Source organism: Pristis pectinata, chromosome 1 (assembly GCF_009764475.1).
Source record: "Pristis pectinata isolate sPriPec2 chromosome 1, sPriPec2.1.pri, whole genome shotgun sequence".
Taxonomy (NCBI): domain Eukaryota; kingdom Metazoa; phylum Chordata; class Chondrichthyes; order Rhinopristiformes; family Pristidae; genus Pristis; species Pristis pectinata.
In genome coordinates, this window is record NC_067405.1 from 47,433,650 (window position 1) to 47,440,438 (window position 6,789).

Consider the following 6,789-nt stretch of genomic DNA (forward strand, 5'->3'; position numbering starts at 1 on the left):
CCCAGGTTGGTGGGGTCTTTGATTATGTTGGCTGCTTCACCAAGGCAGCAAGAGATATAGACAGAGTCCATGGAGGGGAGGCTAGTTTCCGTGATGTGCTGGGCTGTGTCCACAACTCTGCAGTTTCTTGTGGTCATGGGCAGAGCAGTTGCCATTCCAAACCATGATACATCCGGATAGGATGCTTTCTATGGTGCATTGGTGAGTATCAAGGGGGACAATCTGAATTTATTTAGCCTCCTGAGGAAGTAGAGGTGCTGGTGAGCTTTCTTGGCCATGGTGTCCACATGGTTGAACCAGGACAGGCTATTGGTGATGTTCACTCCTAGGAACTTGAAGCTCTCAACCCTTTCGACCTCAGCACCATTGATGTAGACAGGAGCATGTGCTGAAGTCAATGATCAGCTCTCTTGTTTTGCTGACATTGAGGGAAAGGTTGTTGTCATGACACCATGTCAATAGAATCTTTCTCCTTCCTGTACTCCGACTCATCGTTATTTGAGATACGCACAACTATGGTGGTATCATCTGCAAACTTGTAGGTGGAGTTCGAATAGAATCTGGCCATGTAATCATGAGTATATTGGGAGTAGAGTAGGGGGCTGAGGACACAGCCTTGTGAGGCAGCAGTGTTGAGAATAATCGTGCCGGAGGTGTTGCTGGCTATCCTCACTGATTTGCGGTCTGTTGGTCAGAAATGTAAAGTAGCAATTGTAAAAAACTATAAGCATTTCAGCTGTGCAACTGGGCAACAATTGAATTGTTCTTTTACTTTCAACTAAAGTATGAACCTCACATGGAAAAGGGTACGGCTGGAAGAAAAGTTGGAATCCATTTTTGCTCAGTATCCTGCATTAAAATGCTTTTGCAAATTGGAATTATAAAATTATAGCACAAATGAAGACCATTAAGCCTGCACCAACTCTTTTTAAAGTAATGGTTAGCCCCATTCCCCTGCTCTTTCCATAATTTCCTGCAATTTTTTTGCCTACACATTTTCCTTTGCCCCATTGGCCCTTTACAGACTTCAATACATTCTTTCCCACCAGCCTACCAGCAAGCACATATATAATCATAATCATTCTAACAAAGACATTCCTTCTCATAAACAGGTCCTCCCCGGATTACAGATGCCTGACTTGTGGACGTACGAATTAGCATTTGGGGGACCGGTGGGTTGGGTGGGGATGGAGCTGCAGGGTGGAGTGCTGTGGGGCATCTTCTGCCAGGTGGGAATAGAACAGTTCCGCCTGCCTTCTCTCTCCACACCACCAGCACCGAAGCCACCCCGCCCCACCCAGCCCAATCGGGGGCTGGGTTGAGCTGAGCAGAGCTGGGTGGGCTGAGCAGTCTCACTCGCTGAGTCAGTGTGGGTGGTTGGCAGCTGCTCTTCTCGTGCCTGCTCACTCTCCTGTCACGGCCGTTTCTGTGATGGTCTCCTGCACATTGTTTTTGTTTGTTTCTGACTTATGAACGGAACCCTGTTGTAACCTGGGGACTGCCTGTATTTTCTCATTTTTTTTTCCAGTTTGCCTTAATTTGTGCCTTCTGGTTAGTTAACCTTCAGCCAGTGAAAACCTTTTCACTTAATCTGCTGCAGTGAAATCATTCATGTTTTCAAATACCTTAGTCAGGTCTCCTCAGCCTTCGCTGTCCACTTCATCCGATTATCCACACGATTGTAATCCCTCATTCTCTGGAACAGTTCCACTTTCTCCTCCTCACCTTCCTAAAGTGTGGTGCCTACAATTGGACACAGTACTCCATCTGGATGTTTTACATAAGTTTAGCATAACGTTCTGAATTTTGTATCCCATGCCTCTGTTTTACAAAGCCCAGAAATCCACGTGCTTATTTGACTTTTTTGTTAAAAACTGTGCAGCTACTTCAAAGAATTGTGTAAAAATGATTTCCAGGTCTCTGTCTTCTTGCACCCAATTTGAAAAATGTCCCACTTGATAGATATTGTCTCTCTCTGCTCTTCTTACCAAAGTGTTTCACCTCATGTTTATGCATTCGGTTTCATCTGCCTCATGTAAGTCCTCACAGCTTATGACAACTTTCTCAGTGCTGACTTTTCTTGTCCACAAATTTTGAAATTGTACCCCATATCCCCAAACCCAAATCATTGATATATATTAGGAAAAACATGGTGGCTTTTCTACTGAACCTTGGGAAGTTCCATTTGATATCCTTCTCTGAAAAATCCATTTACCATAATTCAATCAAATATTGGTCAAACAGGGTTCACTCTAAACAAACCCATTTTGACTCTCAATTATTTGCACATTCTTGATTAAGTTCTCAAATTACTGCTTCTAAATGTTTCCCCACTGTTGATATTATTCAAGCTAGTCTGTAACTGTCAGGTCTGTCCATCTCCTTATTTTTGAACAAGGGTTGATACTTGTAATCCTTCAGTTCTTTTGCCCTTTCCCTGTATCAAAGGAGGAATTTAAAGATCACAGTCAGCACTTACACAATTTCTACCCTTGCTTCAATGAGCAGCCTAAGCTGCATCCTGTCTGGGCCAGGTGCCTTTGTTAGACTAAAAATACTAACAATACAGCCAGTTTTTCTACTATCTTCATTTAGTTGCATGTGGTATCATGGCATGGCTTTGACAAAGTCCTCTTCCTTGTTAACAGTGAGGACAAGTACATTGTTAATGACATTGCCAGTTTAATCTCAAATTGGCCCATTGGTCTCCTCTTTTTACTGCTAATATGCCAAAAGACCATCTGTATTTTCCTTTGCTAACTTATTGCTTCAATGCTCCTTTTTCCTTTCTCATGGAACCTCTGTACTTCTTAGATTCAGCCTGATTCTCTCTTGCAGTATCAAAATGAATAGTCAAAATTCTTCTGCTTTGGCCTGCTCTCTTAATTTCTTTGTCATCCTTTCTTCCCTCTTTTTTGCGTCTAAGAATGCACCTAGAATATACCTCAACCATCTTTTCTTTAAGGGCTAACCATTCTATAACTAGCCAGGCCTCAATTCAGTTTGATGAAAGAAATCTTCCCCCAAATACGTGCTTTTTATTCAGGATCGCTCCGTGTGCTTTACCATGAGTAAAGTAAGCATTATGGTACCGTGAACACTAATCCCAAGGTTCCACAACTGTGGCAATTCCCATTTGATTCCTTTCATTCCCAAGGCCGGATTTAGCAACGTTTCCTTCTGCATTTGACAGGAAGCATTCTGTTCAAGAAAGTTTTCCTGAACAAGATTCAGAAATCCACCTCCCTCCTGTCTGTGCCCTTAATTTAGGGGAGTTAACATCCCCATTGTCATCACTCTCTAGTTCTTCTACCTCTTAGTGACTTCTTTGGAGTTTCGTCCTCTGTTTTCATCCACTATTTAGAGACCTATAAAGTACACTAAGCACTACAAAGCTCCTTTTTTATTTCTTACCTGCAACCAAATAGAATCTGTCTTTAACAGTTCAAGAGTACTTGTCAAAACAGTTCAAAACTCCTACCTATTTCCCTTTCCTATCTTTCTTGAACATCTTGTACCTAGAAACATTATGCATCTGCTTTCTTTATTGAACCAGACATCAGTTATTGTAATAGTATTGCATAGTTATTTGTGTCCATGGCTCATTAAAAGTTTTGTCCTTTTATGTATGCTTTTCACCTGATGAATCCCTTTAAGACTTTAAACAACCGGAGCTGGTGCCGGTTGCATGACTCATGAGATTGTTGTGCCGTTGAGAAAGATCATGCTGAAAGTGCGCTACAGGTCTACTTTCCCACTGGATCTGTATCTCTTTTGATTCCCTTAGTGTCAAAAAATCTATTAAATTTAGATTTGAACATGCATAAAGGTTGATCATCACAGGCCTCTGAGGCATACAATCCAAACAATTTACCACACCCCACACAAAGAAATTTTCATTTCATTCCAAGTGACCAACCCCTAATTCTCCAACCTGAGGGAGCAGCATCTCAATATCCACCCTGTCCTTGATCCATCTAATGCTCTCATATTTTGTGTCCTAGATGATCTAATGACCCAGTTCTGATTAACTTCAGTTGCTCGTATCAGGACAAGAACAAATAACATGGTCACTCCTATCTTCCCAGTTTTGTTGCCCTGATGCAGTTGCAGGTTGAGCTGATTAAAGTGAGGAATTCTGACACAAAAATTCTGGATGATCATTGTGGTTGGAATGGATAATTGCCCACTTGGAATTATTTCTTAAATCTGGAGCTCACCACAATATGTTAAGGAAGCTGATTGGGAAAGATATGGTGGATCACACGGTACTTCCAATAATTTAAGAGAGAGAGAGATTTCTTTATTAGTCACATGTACATCGAAACACAGTGAAATGTATCTCTTTGCGTAGAGTATTCTGGGGGCAGCCCACAAGTCGCCATGCTTCCGGTGCCAACATAGCATGCCCACAACTTCCTACCCCATACATTCTTAGGAACGTGGGAGGAAACCAGAGCACCCGAAGGAAACCCACACATACATGGGGAGAATGTACTTCTTACAGACAGCAGCCAGAATTGAACCCGGGTCACTGGCGCTGTAATAGCGTTACACTAACTGCTACAATTTAAATGGTTCCAAGTCTGTTCAAAACATATGTAACATTGTACCACCAGACAGATTTAAAATATGTTTTGCAAAACTTCTGGAGATCCTTTAAAATTAAGCAAACCTAAAATATACGAGTCACTTATTGTTTTCTGTATCTGGTTTCATAGTCTAACTGATGGGAGATTTCATTGTTTCCTTATATCTATATATTCAGGTTGAGAAAAAGGCTTTAAACCCACAAAGGACAAAATGACATGTACAAATCTTTGAAAGTAGTGGGACAAATTGAGAAGGCTGATAAATAAAACAAATGATTCTTAGCTTTATTAATAGGTTCCATTAAGAAGGAAGATTTGCTGCATTTTCATAAGACCCTGGTTAGACCTCAGCTGGATAATGTATTCAGTTGTGAGTATTTTCAGTGGGGTGTCAAAAGGATGGTGTATGGAGTGCATGCACAGAGCTTGGTAACAGGGTTGACCAAATGTGGTTACTTGGAGAGAATGCGGAAGCAGGATTTGCTCTCTTAGAGAATAGGTTAAATGAATATTTGATAGAAGCGTTGAAAAAAGGATAATTTATTTTCTGTGGCAGAAAGGACAAGAACCAGAAGACACATCATGAACTTGATTAGCAAAAAAACCAGAAACAATATAAGGAAACATTTTCTGTATAGCAAATTTTTATGGTCAAGAATCTGTTGTCTAAAAGGGTCGGGGAAACATTTAAGAATTGCATTCAGAAGAGAGTTGAGTAAGTACTTGAAAAGGAAACATCACAGAGCTGCATGAAAAAAGCAGTTGAGTGGGACTATTTGGATAGTTCTATCAAAGAGATTGTTAGGCTAAATGTCCTTCTTCTGTGCTGTATCACTTGTTGATTCCTTATGCTCACCTTTTCCATTGGAAGGTTTTACTCCAGCTCCTGTGGAGGCCGAATAAAAAATGGGTGGTAGCTAATTCAGACCACTTCTTCAGCCCGTGTAGGTGGTTTGGCAACCCCAGGGACCCTAAAACCATTATTACTTGTTAATGTGTCTCAACAGAGTTAGGCTGTAGCAAATTAGCCTGTGTGTGTGAATGTGCTTGTAGGCTTATAGAACATCACAATGAAGACCCAGCATACTCCACCAGGTACAAAGAGATACCAAATTACTGCATGGGTTCACCCAATAATGAACTATCAAATAGTTATGCTCTTTCTCACATTGGGTATTCTGTGACAAGTGACTCATTTTCTGATTCCTCAAAGCTTTTCCACCATCTGTAAGCGACAAATCAGGAGAGCGACAGAGTACTCCTCATTAGACCGGATAAGGACAGCTCCATCAACGCCCAAGAAGCGTGACACCAGCTAGGATAAAGCAGCTGGTTTGCAGGTACTTCATCCACCATTTTAAACATTCATTCTCATTACCAGAGGCACACCATGGCTGCAGTGCTTACCATGTATAGAATGCACTGCAGCAACCTACTGAGGCTTATTAAATGGCACCTCACAAACTGAAATACTACCTCTGAAACAAGGGCATCAGGCACCTGAAAACAGCACCAAATGTGAGTTCTCCTCCAGGTACATGCTGTGCTGACTTAAAAATATATTTATTTTCAGCATTATTGGTGAATTGGAATCGTGGAAATACCCAGTTAACAATATTCTGAGAGTACCTTCACCATGCTGGCTGGAGCAGCTCAGAGCAGCAACTTGACACACCTTCTCAAGGACAGGAAAAGTTTATGGATAGTAAAGGTTCAGAAGGATATGAGCCAAACAAAGGCAAATTGGACTAGCTTAGGTAGGCAACTTGGTTGACATGGATGAGTTGGGCCGAAGGGCCCGTTCCCATGCTATGACTGCATGACACGGTCAGAATCGAGTTGGGCAATAAATGCTGGCCTTGCCAATGATGGTTGCATCTCATGATTTTTTTTCATTTTGTCATGAGATAATGGTCATTGCTGGCAACACCAGGATTTATTGTCCTTTGCTAATTGCCCCGTGGACTCAGTGGCTTTTTAGGCAGTTTCAGAAGGCAGTTAAGAATCAGCCACCCTGTTGAATCTGGAGTAACTTTAGGCTAAACCAAGCGAAGGTGACCAATTTCCTTCCCTGACTCACAATAGTGAACTAGATAGATTTTTACAACATTCCAGATGTTTCCTGGTCACCATTATCTTTATTAGTGTTTCCAGCTTTAAATGACCTAAATTTAAATTCCCTACCTGCTGGGGTAGG